Raw genomic sequence first — 15,556 nt, forward strand, 5'->3', positions numbered from 1 at the left:
TTACCTATTTCTCAGTTCATCGCTTGGCTGGAGATACCTAAATTAAATCTGGACGTTTCACGTCCTTGGAGTCACCTGTTTGTACCAGAAGAGTGTCAGGAAGATATCTGCTTTCAAAGACAGCAGTGCCAGCAGATGCCATTGTGATTATGGTACCAGACTGCCTTTCACCAGGAAGATGATCCACTCCTTGCTTCAACACACCATTCCTGCAAGGCCTTGAGAAAGTCCCTTAACTACTTCAGACTCCACCTTTGAAGAGGATTCAGGTGTGTGAGGGCCTATCAGGTTATAGGACTTATATCAAGAACCTGGTTTAATCAGGTTGCACCTGGATTTGGATTCATCAAAATCTCCCTAAAAGTGATTCCCATTTTTTAAACATGTATTTTGGCTTCTGAAAAAGGTGGAAATTTAAAATAATATTTTATAATGTTCATTATTGCTTCCTGCTGTAAACATGGTGATCAGCTCTGAAGCACTTAAAATGCTTTGGCTTGTAGCCAAATAATATGAAAAATGAGATTTCATTTATATCATTTTCCTTTTTCAATTGTCAAAATGCAAGTTTTCTCTGGTTTATCATTTTCTGGGAATGGCCAGTTTTACTAATCACAGATATGTACAGAAAGCTCATTTGGCTATTTAGAATTCCCTTGTGCTCCATAAAAGGCAATTAAAATAGAACTTCATGTTAAGATGTCTTTATCTCATCAGATGCATGGATGATTCGTTTCTGCTTTATTACTTTGATGTCCAACTGGAATAAACTAGGTTTAGGATAGTGGAAAAAACTAAAGGAAATGAACCAAAAAGGATGGGCAAAGGAGGGGAGTGAAGGGACCCAACACTTTCATCTCAGAAATGCAGACGTCTGTTAGAGCTACAGGAAGCTTTCACATATCGAACCACCTTTAACTTTCCATGTTTTTGTCAGAAAGCCACAGGGAGGAGACCTCAGCTCCAGGGACAGAAAGCCAAGAAGACATAAAACTGCTCTGCTTCATTCCACTGCAGGAACTTCTGCTACCTCCAGGTGCCTTTGCATAACCATAGCAATTTACGCTGGAGGAGTTGAAGTCACAGTTAAGAATTCAAAGACTAAAACTAAGGGTAAAAATATGTATTTTGCAATCAAGAGAAATTTGAGTTTGGGAAAAAGTTTACTCAGTGAATCTGTGTCTCTGCCTACCAAGACAGAGAAGTGCTCCAAGGCTTCTATATTCCTCCAGATTTGTACCAGTATAAGTGATGTGACAATCCAGAATTATTTTTAAAAAATGGTTATTAAAAAAGAACAGCTCCTGAGTCTCAAAGGAAAATAAAAATCTAAAGGTGTTTCTCATTTGCAAAAAATCCCACATACCATATTCGTTGCTGCATTATCTGACCAGCATTTTTATTATTACTTTGTACTTGGCTATTTGTGAAGTAGCAATTAAACACAGGGAATCAGTGTTCACTCATTCCTGAAAACACCTAGAGCCATCAATAATGTCTGATATACAGTTATTGGCAGTACACAAGACAGGGGGTTCAGCCTTATAACCACAGGATAACAGATGGAGCTCTCTGTATTTTTACTGTTTAATGCTTCATTTCATACCTATTTTATTTTGAATAATCTTGCTTTTTAGAGAGCTTTTCTTCTTTTGTCCGTGTCTGTTTTTCCCCCATTTTTTGTTATGTGTAACACATCATAATTCTTTCTGCACAGATTTATGCCAGTAGACTTGTCTCCATGCTGCAATATGAGAATATTAGTAATAGGAAGAGAACCTAAATTTTTCAGAAATTTTCTAATTACTCTACTGACAGGCATAAATCAAGCTACACCACAGTCACCAAAACTTGTTCTTTGAACTTCTAACCATTCAATAGTGAGACACTGTTGATATCCCATACAACAGAAATTATTTGTTCCCTAGAAGTTACAGCCTGAAGTCAGAAAGCAGGGTTTCCCTTCATAAAAGATCTATAAATTACATTGCACTTCCTGAAAATCTTCAGGAGTGAATCTCAGGCAGGCAATGAGGAACAGGTATTAACTAACTTCCTTGAAATCCCCTTACCAACTGGTGGCAGAGGTAGGGATGCAGAGAGCTTTTTCTCTCACTCTGGTGCCAGATCACCTGGACTACACCAAACCGTGTTTTAAATTCTTCCATACTTGTATTTTCTTGTCATAATACATGTCACTGAGGCACGGAGTAACCACGAAACTAAACAAAGAACATTGTCTCAACACACTGTGCAGCTTACATATAAAACACAGAACCCCTCAGGATTACTACGATTAACTGTTACTGTACCACTCAGAATTGGTACACTTATTTTTTAATTCAGAAGGAGAGTGGTATGTGGTAAGAGCATAACAGGACTATTATTAGTGGAGGGATTCATAGAAGAAAGCCCCACATGTCACTCATTCCCAAACCAAGTCTTCAGATAAGTGAACTAGGAACACTGTCCTCTCTTTGTAGGACAGAACCTATTTAGGCCTTCAACATACATTTCACTCCACTGGGCTTTGTGAACATAAACTGTAGTTCTGGAGCAGCAGCTTGGTGGGTGAGCCCCCACTGCAGGTGACTGTAAGGCACCCAGCACCCAGCACCAAAAAACATCCAAAGAGGGATCTTTTGTTTTGTAGTGCTTTCCCCAGGACCATGCCCCTGCCCATGGCCACCCAGGGAGCCTTGCCTTGGTTGTCCCAGATCTGCATGGCACCCCAGCATCAGACCTGGCCACCCTGGCACCTCATTGCCCAGCCAGCGGACTGCTCAGAAAGTTTTGTCCTTGTTTTTAGGCCTGAGCACCTAGGGAGAAGAGGAGCAGAGGTGCATGAAGTGAGAGGATGCATCTAGGGTGACATGTAGATCCAGAAGCTAACAACTTCTCCTAGATCCTACAGTGTGAGGTTATGTCTGTGATACTAACAAATACTCATGGTTGGCCTTCTTTGAAGGAAAACTGGAGAAGCTGTCTGATGGCAGGAGCAGAAGCAGCCACAGGAGAAACCCGAGTAGGGGACTGCTTTAGCAATAGCCACATGGTGCCCCTATGATACAGGAAAAGCCAGTTGGCCATGCAGATGCAATATTGCCACGAAATACATTTAGTAGAGCACACTGATACACTAAGTCTATCATGGGATAAACAGAACCCACAAGCTGCAGATGAAAAGCAGCCAATTTGCTATAACTTGGAGGATATATCAGTCTTAAAGACATAAGCAAGATTAGCAAAGCCAGTTTAAAAATATTTGCAAAGCAGAGAGAGAGAAGCATGCGATGCTTATTGAAATAAAGGGTACTGTCTCCCTTCTGACACAAGCCACAACTGGTAAAAGCCCTAAAAGCATATTCTAATAAACTAGCCAATGCCCAGAGACTTACTCATGTGCTAGAAAATGCCACCACTCAACAGAGAGCAGACGGGTCGGACCTGGAACGATTTCATTACGGTGACATTTCAGCTGTCAGTTTACAGCAACTGAAGCGTAACGCATGCACAGAGCGCTGCTGCAGAGAGGCTACCCACCTGCTCTGACGACAAGGTGACCCTTATGTTAGATGTTCCCCATCTCCTCCCAGAACCAACTGTAATTTTTTTTTTTTTTATAACTTCACCTGTCAAACACACTGTTGCAATCTATTTGGAAAATTTAGTTTTATTTTACTTTTGCTTGATTTCATGTTAGATGTGAACATCATCCCAAAATGCACTTGCCTTTGCTTGTTTTATACTACCAGACCAGCTCAGTCCATCAAACGTGTTAAAGCCATGCCCTCTCCTGCTTCCGTAATTGTGGAAGGTTTCTAACCTGCTTCTTCCACCCAAAGTGCAGCAGGGATAGAAGAGAAGACAAAAAGAGGCATAAGTCAAAAAACAAAACAAAACACAAACAAACAAAATAAAAACAAACAAAAACCAAACCCATTGTTTCCCGATGTAGATATTTGTCTGCTAGGAACTTGGAGAAGACTCTGAAATCTGTAACTCATGTAAGCCACAACCAAGTACACCAACATTACATGGAGCGGGACAGGAAGCACATGACTGAATACGCTAAGGCTAAGAGGAAATTTTTTCAACTTTTATGTTCTTCACTGGAAAGCATCCCTGTACTCATATTTTCATGAGAATGTTTCTTGGAAGATCAAGAATGTAGGCTTGCAAAGCAGGGAAGAGCGAGACCCGCTGCACAAAGCCCAGAACAAGGACTTCACTGAAGCTGGGTGTCCCAACCAGCACCCCGCACCCCACTGCGCAGACGAAGAGGAGGAGGAGGGAGAAAGTGCATCCATCTTCTTTTATCAAGACAAAACGGAGACTTTTCATTTTTTGTCTCCTCATTGGAACAAAACCACAATTTTGAAAGTGTTTTCTTAAAAACAATCTTTTGGCTTTCAACCAGTGCTATCAATAACCCCTTACAACATTTTTATCAAGTGTCAGCTCCAAGCATTTGAAAGCTGTAGATCACATCAGACATTTGCCTTTAAATGGCAAATTGCTGATTCATTTCCAATCCACCATGCTTGATATTCACATCCTCTCTTAACAGTAGCCCAACCCTTTCGTTTTTTCCCCTGCACTTTCTTAAATAAGCTTAAATTAATTGTCCATTAGATATAATAAGTGTTGAGGATAATACCGCAGCATATTTCAATTGCTTTCATAAATCAAAGGAAAGAAAGTTGCTTGTTCCGTCCTCTTAAAGGATTTCTTTTAACGGCTGTGTTATCGTTTTACTTCTATAATTAGCCTACTAATTAATTTTCAAGTTTACATATGCTTTATAACTAATCAAACACTAACAAAAAAGACTAAATACATATGTTATCTCTAAACCAGTATAAATTGAAACTTCAGTTTCCAATTTTCAAAATACATAGGCAGAAAAAAAAAAATTTCTTTTAGAATAGTTTCAAACAACGCATTAATTTATATATGTACACTTTTTAAAAAGTATAAATAGTTGCCTGTACCATTGTGAATTTTAAATAAAATTTTATTTTCTTTAGAAGTGCTTTCCACATAGAGGGAATACCTCAAAACTCAACACTAGGAAAATGCTGTAAGAATCAAAAGATAAAATTGCCAAACAGGAAAAAAAGGTAATTGATTTAAATATTAATTTAAAAGCAAACTACCAAGGGTGGAAAAAAGAAAATTATGAAACACAATTCACTATGTTTTGTTTTACTTGCCTTAAGAATTATGATAAGCCAGATTTAAAATTTCAAACAATTTTATAATCCAAATCATGTAATTACTCTATGTAGAAAAGAGACCAGGATAAACTCCATTGGTGTGGATCTGAAATGGGACTTCTGGTTTAATTTCCTCTGAGAAGAAGCCAGTTCATGCTTGTTAAAACCAGGTAATGAAGCAACATGCACTAAGCAGGCAGTAAGTAGGGACCAATAGGGAATTTGCATTAAAACCACACCACTGATCAGAAACAAACACTAATGCATATACAGCCGGTTATGGATAAAGACTGAAATATTGAAGCAGAACAAAATGATTTTTTCATTAGAAGACAACTGCTAAAGCCATGCAGGAAGCAATAGATGTTCTTTTGTTCTTTAAAGAAACTGATTTACATAGAATCAAAGTAGCTTTATTATTTAATTTCTGTTAGTTACATTTGAAGAGGGGCTAGATGCCTGGCACTGTGTTCATTGCCTTCTAACTACAAACCACTTCTCTGCGCAGAGGAGAAAAAATGAAAATACTGTGCCACAAATCCTGCTGCATGACTGTTTGTGGAACAGGGAAAGGCACGGGACCAAAAGCAGATCTCAATGACAGAAATAATATCCAAGAGTCATTAGCAATTCAATTTTTATTTTATTCAGATCAAAATTCATAGAAATTCAAATATATAACCTGGATAAGGGCAGTTTTTAGCATTTTACCTATTACTAGATTTTATCAACGTAGAATTATGTAAATGAAGAATCTGCCTACTATCAATGAAGCACAGCATTTAAAAATTACTATTTGTCAATCCACCTAAGCAGCCAGATTTCTAAGATAGCTCGGCTCCTTAGACCTGCCTAGTTACTAAACCAGTTTTAAAATATAACCAACTCTTTTAAGCCAACTTATTTTGCAAAGCCAAAATATTGTTCCTTGAGGAGGAGGGGGAAAAAAAAAAAAAAAAAAAAAGCAGAGCTGACAAAGAGTGAGGCTCAAGCAAGTCAGCCCCAAGGCTGCTGGCTCTGAACACTCCCACAGGGAAATAGTATCAAACATCAAAGTCATGTGTAGATGAGCTTGCCCCATCCTTTGAACTTGTTTGTTCTTAGCTTTAACTTTATTATGTCTTTTCAGCTTTGTCAACCTGCTATAATTGCTGTTTCATGAAATTGATAACACTGTAACTAGTGCTCAACTTGACACTTTATTAATCATAGCAAAGCACACTTCTGTAAATCTCCACAATGCTTATGTTTGTGATTCAATGATCTTTCTGTTTCCTATTTGACAATTAAAGGAGGACTGTCTTGTTTTGGTATACAGGTCTTCTAGAAGCTTTACAGTTTAAGTTTCATACAGAATGGGTTTAAATGAATACAAGGGGGTAGATTCTTGGAAAATAAGTTATTCCTAATTGTCCTGGTGCATGAACAATTGCCATCCTTCTACCGTTCAGGATATATTAAGATTTATGAACCATCTTCATCTGAACTGCAATTTGGAAGAAAGGACTCATAATTACTAAGCCTTTCAAAGTAGTTATATTAATTCAAGCAGACTAAAGGCTAAACACTAAACAGTATTACTACAGTAGTTTACTATAGCAAGGAGATGGAAAATATGCCGTGTGTTAACAAAGTCTAATACTTAACATTCTTTTAAAAATAAATGTTGTTTTAAACACAGAAGAGCCTCTTAAAAGTAGTTATGTGGGAATAAAAGTACTGCTGTTTTGGGCAAATTGATAGAAACACTACAAATAATATTTTTTCCTGTTTTTCTTTTCCTCTCATTAAAATAATTTATCACCATCTTATGATCCTTAGGACTTTAATTCTCTCTCAGGTGGGCACATAATACAGATCCTGCTATCCACCATATGACAGTAACTGAAGAACCTTCTACAAGAGAACTTTTCTCTTTCAGATTTCTGATAAATGTTAATTGTCATATATTAAAACAAAAACAAAAAAATCCAAAACTTCTTGACATTGAATAGCTTTAGAGATCAACTATGAAATATTGTATTCTCTGCTAAACTCATTAGTTTCAAAATTAAGTCCGATCAGTAATGACCTAATGCTAGATGAAAAACATCACCTAATTTTTAAGTCAAGTGTTCAGAAAGAAGAAAAAAAAAAAAAAAAAAAATATGTTCCATAGCACAAGTACCGAAAGGATCCGTAAATTTTACTTTGAAAAGACGCTCCCACACTGGTCCAGCCCTCGTATTGATCAAGGGAAGCTCTATGTGATAAAGGCAGCACTAAAGCTAAAGTTAACTTCACCAGAACTGACCTCAAGAAGATGAAGCTTGCTAAAGTACATCCACTGGGCAATGCCAAGCCTGGTTTTAAACATTGCTTTTTCCTGATTGAGTATTTCAGCAGCTTTGGACCTTTTAATAATATACATCTGCATCTTCAGTAAATGAAGTATTTCAAGAATTTCCCTCTCCAGAAGAAATTCATTACAAAAATTCCCTAAATTGCCCAAAATGGTAGTCTTTACAGGAACTGCGCTTCTCTGAAGGGCGATAATAATTTCATTCCATCCTGTAAGCCAACCCAGTTTCCACATGCCTTCCCACCCACATTCCCCTTACGCTTAACATGAACTTAAGTAGCTGCTTTAATGAGTTATGCTAAAATATTTTTAACTTATGTATAGATGCTATCCATCATCGCAGGTTCTGTTTATACTCAGCCAGCTAGCTTCATTAAGTGGTAAGCCAATATGAAAGTAGAAAGTTAAAGAGCTTCAGCAGAAATACATACAGAAATGCCGTGCAGAACAGCAGTAAAGCAGAAGGGTGATACAAGAGATGCTGATCAGCAAGAGGTTTTGGCATGAAAACATTCTCTTCTGCTAACGGTATAATTCAAATTATCTGGCTACATCAAAGAGAAGCAGAAGCCAGTGTCTAAAATGATGAAGCTACTGAAATCGTAATAAAGATTTGCATTTATGAGCAGAACCATTAGATAACGCTATGTGCCATTAATTAGTGTGCTCTCAATACAGCATTTGGAAAGACAGACTTATGATCTACCACCCTTTTCATGGCCTGGCCTAAGCTATTAGGGTCTTCATCCTATACCTTCCCAGAGGATGAACACAAAGTACTCTTATTGGGCCCCTGCACACATAGCACAATAGTTATAAACATTTCTCCAAAACAATCTTTAGGATGAAGGATTCTTTGGTATGGACATGGGTATGATATCAAGCCTTTCTACTACTTTTAGGGAAATAATTATCTTGCTGTAAGTCTCTCTTTTACTTCTAGTTGCTGTCAACCTAGAATATATGGCTCTCGCTCACTTCTCAGGACATTGAAAAGACACCTAAAATAGCTTTTCCTAATGCCTCCAGTTTACCTAACCTGTGTTTTGCTCCACATTAAGAGGGTGTCCTTTACCCACTACAATGCCAGAATACGAACGATCAGCAGATTTCCTCTGTTCCTCCAGAGAGGCTGTCCCCGAACAACTTTGGACCATGACAGAGAAGGAAAGTCTGAGAAAAAGTGCTCTCTGACCCTGCAATTTGACAGCACATGAAGCTTATCAGGGCACCTGATCACAACTCTCCCACAGCTGGCACATTGACAAGTGGTTATTAGGCAGCCTACACTGTCTCAACCACACACCAGTTGTAAGGAATATGCTGGTAATTGCCATGTGTCGAATGTCACTGTATGGCATCATGGGGGTGTCATGTAGTACGTAAACATATGCACGTGGCTTAGTTAAATAGGAAACTTCTTCAGTACCTAAAGAGCAGATTATCAGGTAGATAAGTCCTGGATGTATTTTCCTGAGCTGTACCATGACATCAAATCCTGCCAGCTGGAACTGTCTAGCAACTTTTCTAAATGTTAAGGGCTAAAATGAAATGTAAATTTTGAGAAAGGAAAGATGGGTTTCTCATCTGAAGTTATGGCTAGAAGGCAAATCTGATTAAACCTAAATCATGAATCAGAATCTTGAAAGAATTGACTTTGCATCTGTACAGAAATATTTACAGCTATAGCAAGTTACTGAAACATTAAAACAAATCCAGAATTTAAAAGAAAAAAAAAAAAAGCTCTGATATCAGTCTACTTTTCTAAGGAAGTTGGCCCAAAGCCACATAAAATATAAGTTACATTTTCACACTGTTGTGGATCTTTGAGGAGGATAGTTTTAGTCTTTGGTCTCTTGGCTCAGGTTCTAGATCATAAATCCAGGATTAACACAATGTAAATAGATTAAAAAAATCCATATAATGTCAAAAAATGTTGCAGCTTTATCCAGTCAAATATATACTTGCACATTTCCTAGAAGATGTAATATGTAGAACTACATACTTTAATTTCCTTTGTTAATCTCTTCTATCAGATGAAGAAATATTATTTGACTGACAGCCCCTCAGCTGTTTCGCATACTGGTCAAAAAGATACATTTTAAAGCAGGATTTGAAGTAGATAGCAAGAAACACAAAAGAATAAAACTAGGAAAGGTATAATTACTAAGGGGTTTTTGTTTGTTTGTTTGTTTTACTTTCAGGCACACAATACTGTTGCATCTTTGAAAAACCCACTGATGTACATGGGCATACTCTTAATGATATAAAAAACCACAAACAACATAATTTTGAATATTTAATTATTTCTCATAGAATGGTAACTGGAAAATATCCTGAACTGTTCAGAAATACAAAGGTCCAAACTCACCGAAATTGAGTTGAATCAAAAGTGCCAGGTCACTAATGTGAAGAAGGCAGTTTAGTTAATATTAGTGCAACACTCCAATTAGCACTGCTGAGAAGCAGCATTTAACCTGAGCAGAATACACATCGGACAAGCTGACACTGCTTGTTCAAGGTTAACTCAATTATTTTCACATGGCATAACACTGTGCATATAGAAGTAGCAGGAGTGTTGCAGAAAAGTAATCTCTCAGGGAGGAGGACTATAACAGTAGTATTCTTACTACCTGCCTTTGAGAAAGTCAGGTGTCACTTCCTATTGTAAGCAGGTATTGCAAATTATTTTTTTCTTTAGTCCTGATATTTAGTAGACAATCAAGGCAAAAGATATCCCAGATAAAAGATAAATAGGAAAATTACCATTTTCTGGCATTTTCCAGAAGCAAGGGACCCATTTGCAATGAACACTCATCTGTTCTGATATACAGTAACTCTAAGACTGAAGTTCAGCCAGCTATAAGCCATAACTCCTCCTGGAGATCTTGCTATGGCTTGGAGAATCTTAGGACTAAATTGATATTTTGCCACTGCTTTAGGATGATACTCACCATTGATCCCAAAGGGATCAGGCAAATGGTGCTTTCAGGAGTACGGGCTCAATGCCAAATACTAATCTTTATTTAACAGTGTTCACTTACTTCTCTCTTCTGTTTCATGTGTGAGCTGCTTTGTATATACAAAATTAGACCTTCTGAGTCACTTCAGCTATGCGCGGTGAAAGACCCAGGTCCATGGAATCAGAATCATGAGTGGATCTCTCATTGGTTTTATGGTATTTCTGAGGATCCAGGAGCAAGGAGCTAGAAATAGTTATATATTTTTGTCATTATTGACTGTTCAATAATAAAATTATGCTTCTCTTCCGCCTCCCCCAAATTTGCTTTTGTCTATCTGAAGAAAGCCACAGCTCCTGACACTGCCAAGTTCTCATCAGACTCCTCTCTTCAAACTGGCAAAGTTCTCTCAACCCAGGTATTTAAAACAAAATGTTCAGGCTCAATCAACTTCCACTTTCAAAAGACATTTGCTGTTTGTCTGTTTTCAGAAAATTTCTAACCCACTTTAAACAGTGTGCATGTCTATACAGTGGGCTTCTCAGAAATTATACTCTGTCATGATCTCAGGTGTTAAATAATAAAATTACAGAATTAAATAATACATTAAAGGTAGGAAGAAGTATTTAGATGAAAGGCAAAGAAGAAATGTGTTTTCAAGTCATATTTGGAAAGAAATTTCACTAGGAAATTAAATTCATGAGGCATTACATACAAATGAAGTAAAATGGAGGGGAACATTCCCCATTTTAACTTGCAGAAGTATACGCCACTGAACAGAAATACAGAGGAGCACAAAAAGAAGGTAGAGGAAAAAAGTTTCTTAAAACAAACCAAAAGAACCCTGCTAGGCAGAAGCAGAAGTACTGTTTTCAGGATTACTGTTTGCACATTTGTGCTCCACAGGAGAGGGCTGGCAACTACACTTTGCACATACTGGAACAGAAAGTTTTGAACTCTTGGAGGAAGTTGCTGAGGAAGGAAACGCAGGCAGACCACCAGCTCCTTCCCACTTCCCCAGCTCCCAGTAGAATACAAGGTAGCTGATTTCAGGCCATCTCCCTGAGAGACGGCCAGTATACAGGCACTGACTGGGTAGCAGGATGCTGCCTCTCCAGATGGAGATGGGACAGAGCTCGCTCAGCTCCTCGTTCAGCACATGGCACCACTTCTCACAGATTTTCTTTCAAACAGCCCACAGTTTCACAATTGATAGGGGTGTGCTAGCAAACTGTAATAAGGCAAGCCTTTTTTTCCTAAAGAAAAGTGGCAACTTACTAAAACAAAAAACAGACAATCAACTAAGAATTTGAAGCGAAAGTACCGGAGTCTGGAAACCATCTTGCCCCAAGATTTATTTTTTTTTTTTCCTGGGCATTTAATTTAAAAAATGAAGATAAGGTAACTTGTACAGGAAAGTCACAGAAACCTAAACAGAGCTGAGTATCATCTGAATAAATTACATAACTTAGTCAAGTTTGGAGATAAGTATAGTTGAGTCAGAAAAACCTCTTTCAAAAAAAAAAAAAAAAATGTATCTGGAAGATAAAACCTTTGGAAATGATGAAGCTGATGCATAGTAAGACTGCAAATTACATCACACATTTTACAGAGCGTATCACATGCTTGTCCACATCTTTCCTTGCACATACGCCCATCTTGCAAATGAAATTCAGCTAGATTTATGTGCTAAGAAGATACTGACTCTGATCACAGAAGGGGAAACAAACCTCTTGTAGTATTGTGCCACCCCTTTCTACAGCACTCAAAGACACAGAACTGTAAGAAAAAGAGACAGCTGTCAATCATAACTAGTCAAAGACCTTCTAATCAGAAATATCCATTTGTTGGCATGGATATTTGGCAAGAACGTTTCCATTTTGACAAGACTTTCTCCAAGGTAAGTTTTTCAGATACTGTATAAACTCCAATCTGTTTGGTGACCGGAACAAGAGACTGAAGCACCTGCTAAAGTATAATAATGGGTATACATGCCCTCCAAAAGTACTAGCCTCAGCATCACTGCTAAAGCACTCGCTAGAAAAGCAGAGCCAGGCACGAGTGTGGGTACCACGTGACACCAGATTCCTTGTGCATTGCCAGTTCACTGAAAAGAGTTACTCTAGATCACCTATATTTCCTCAAGAAAAAAAGGAAGAATTTTTGGGGGGAAAGAAACAAAACAAAACACAAAACAACAAACTATTCAAAATAAGAAGTTTTTTTTAGACACAATGTTGTGGAAAATAGTTCAAAGGGATAAGCATACGGATGGTCCTAGGGTAAAATGAGGTAGCCATTATCCCTCTTCCTGCAAAAGGAAACTTCACACATTTGAGAAGAAAAAGAAACACGGGAAGCAAAGAGGATGTTTACAGTAGCTGCTAAGACTCTAAATAAGAGCTGCAGTATCTTTTAATACTTAGTGTTTACTGTTGTAGATGAAAAAAAAAAAAACACAAAGAACTGTTGGTTTTACATGAGTGTCACTTTTTCAGTTTCTTATCTCAAACAAAAAAACCCAGCCAATAATCTATGGCTAAAATTTGTATCTTTTAAGGGAAAATGCAACACCACCTAAATAAGCACCATCTATGGCTTCTTGCTCCATTTGTTTTTTCAGAGAACAGCAAAGAATGATTAGCTCATTTTGGAAGAACATCTAAGAATCAACATTTTCTGAATTAAGTCCCTTCATAAAGAGAATGCAAATAATGTTATTACAGACAGTGTAACTTCAAGTCCAGTCTCTTCATATGCAATGTGCACAAAGTAAGAAACCGCAAATGATCCATGTGTCTACATTCAGACTTAAGCTCACAGAGTTTCTACTAATAGCATAATACTTCTGACTTAACTTTGTTTTCACATACGTCTGTAAGCATCGTACAGCCACAAATGGTTAGATGCATTATCATATTTGCACCCAGTTTCACATAGTATGTACTCGTACAGAATGGCACAGATTCATGCATTTAAATCCATGCTGGCTTATCACGCACATCTCTTACTGGTGATAGTTCTTAACAATGATGCAATCAGTCTTGGTATTATACATAAATATTGTATGCATTCTAGCATCGTTTGTATGTTAAAAATACAGTTTGGAGTAAGTAAAAGAAAACAATTTGACTGGGACAGGAAAAAAAAAAAGATATTTTTTCTTTTTCTGGGGAAAAGAAAAAGTAACTGTTTCCATTTTTGGCTGTGGTATCTCTTTCAGAATAAAAAAAAATTGTGTCCGCCCCAGCTGTCTGAAGGAATGTATCCACACACTGCAGTCCAAATTTATATTATTGTAGCCTAAATAGTATGATTCCCTTTTTTTTTTTCCCCTCTTCTTTATAAGTTTCCGACAATCATTTGCCTTTAATCACTTGGGCCATTTATTCCTGGGCATTATCTACTGCAGTGATGTTGCCACCACAATTCTGAAACCGCAGGTTTGAACAAAGAATGTGTAATAATTTATTTTAAACATAATAATAGTAATAATAATAATTATTATTATTATTATTATTTAGGGTACCTGCCGGAGTAGGGATAATTTTTCTCAACTTTGAATGCAAAGTGAATTCGTCTATGTGGTTTACAGCAAATCCCTGCCATAAGTAATGATGGACTCTTAGGCGCTCCAAACCCCACAGTATTTAGCCACTCTGCAGTGACAGCTATCCTGCCTCACCAGAGCACAAGGGAGCTGCAGTGTTTCATGTAGGAGGTTGTTTATTACCGAAACATAGCCCTGCAAACTGAGCAGTATTTCTTAAGACTGACAAATCCAGTTAATGTCTTTCAAATGCACAAACTCTGGAATGCAGACCTGCCTTTGAACACCTTTAAAGCAGACTCAGTATAACCCCTGCGATCTGAAAAGCACTGGCTTTCTCCAGGCAGGGGCAGGGCTGATCCCCAGGCCACAGAGATCACCCGCAGGCGTGCAGACAGGATAGGGAACAGGCACGCTGTCAGCCCTATCTATACTAGGGGTTGTCAGGAACCCCTAGGAGCCAAAAAAACTGCACTAGGGTCTGGCCAAACCTAAGCCAGGCTAGAATTAAAACCAAGACGACCTCTGAATGGGAAAAGATTATTCCAATAAAAGCCAAAAAGAAAAATGGCAAATTCAGGTAGATAAGAGCAAAGAATAAAAGGCTGGGGGCAGTGAGAGAGGGGAAAAAATAAAGGGGAGGGGACGACGGACGACATGCAGTGTGGTCATGCAGTGGAAAGAGCCAGAGAAGGGCTGCCTGCCAATCTCCCGCGCACCTCTGCTGTAACGTGTGCTGACACCGGGGAAGAGGGATGAGGAAACGGCTCTCTGTGAGCATCCAAGCTCCGCTCGCCATCACAGGAGACAAGAAACACCTGCCCCAACGTCCATGGAACTGCTCTTCCCACTTGCGTACCCAACTCCCCCCCCACCCCCCCGCCCCGCCCTTTGCAAAGAGTGCAATAACAGGAACAGTATGACCTGCAGAAACTAAGAGGACTGCCAACTGTAATCAGCCTTTAAAAACACCTAAATTTCCTATAGCTTCACAGTCATTGCACTGTCCCAGGGAGGAAATACCTTTCAGGCAGAGGAAGGAACCAAGCCCAAGTTACAGAATTATTTTATAAAAAGACGACAATTACTTAATCTGCGGCAGTTTTCTTAACACATCCTTCCTTTTCTGTTGCTTTTTTTTTTGTAACCAAAAAGACAGTTATTCACATTAGCTTTATAAAAGCTCTTCTAAAATATCAATGGCTTCCTTAAAGAGACAACAGCTCAGTTGTAAATGGGGGAGAGGAAAAGGGTCAACCGCATGGCACACACTAGGCCTTCCTTCTTTGCTTAACGTTAGAATAATCAACATGCATTTAAAAGATAGTCCACATCTGTGGTTTGTTTTCTGACCACCTCTATCATAAAATATTCCCCATACTTCCATGAATGACCATAAAGCCCCTTTTATTATAAATAAAGGAAAAGAGTCACTTAGTCACAGGTTACCCTTTACTTGTTCTTAGACACAGTAAGTTAAAATAAT

Source organism: Platalea leucorodia (assembly GCF_965183815.1).
Source record: "Platalea leucorodia genome assembly, chromosome: 3".
Classification (NCBI taxonomy): Eukaryota; Metazoa; Chordata; class Aves; order Pelecaniformes; family Threskiornithidae; genus Platalea; species Platalea leucorodia.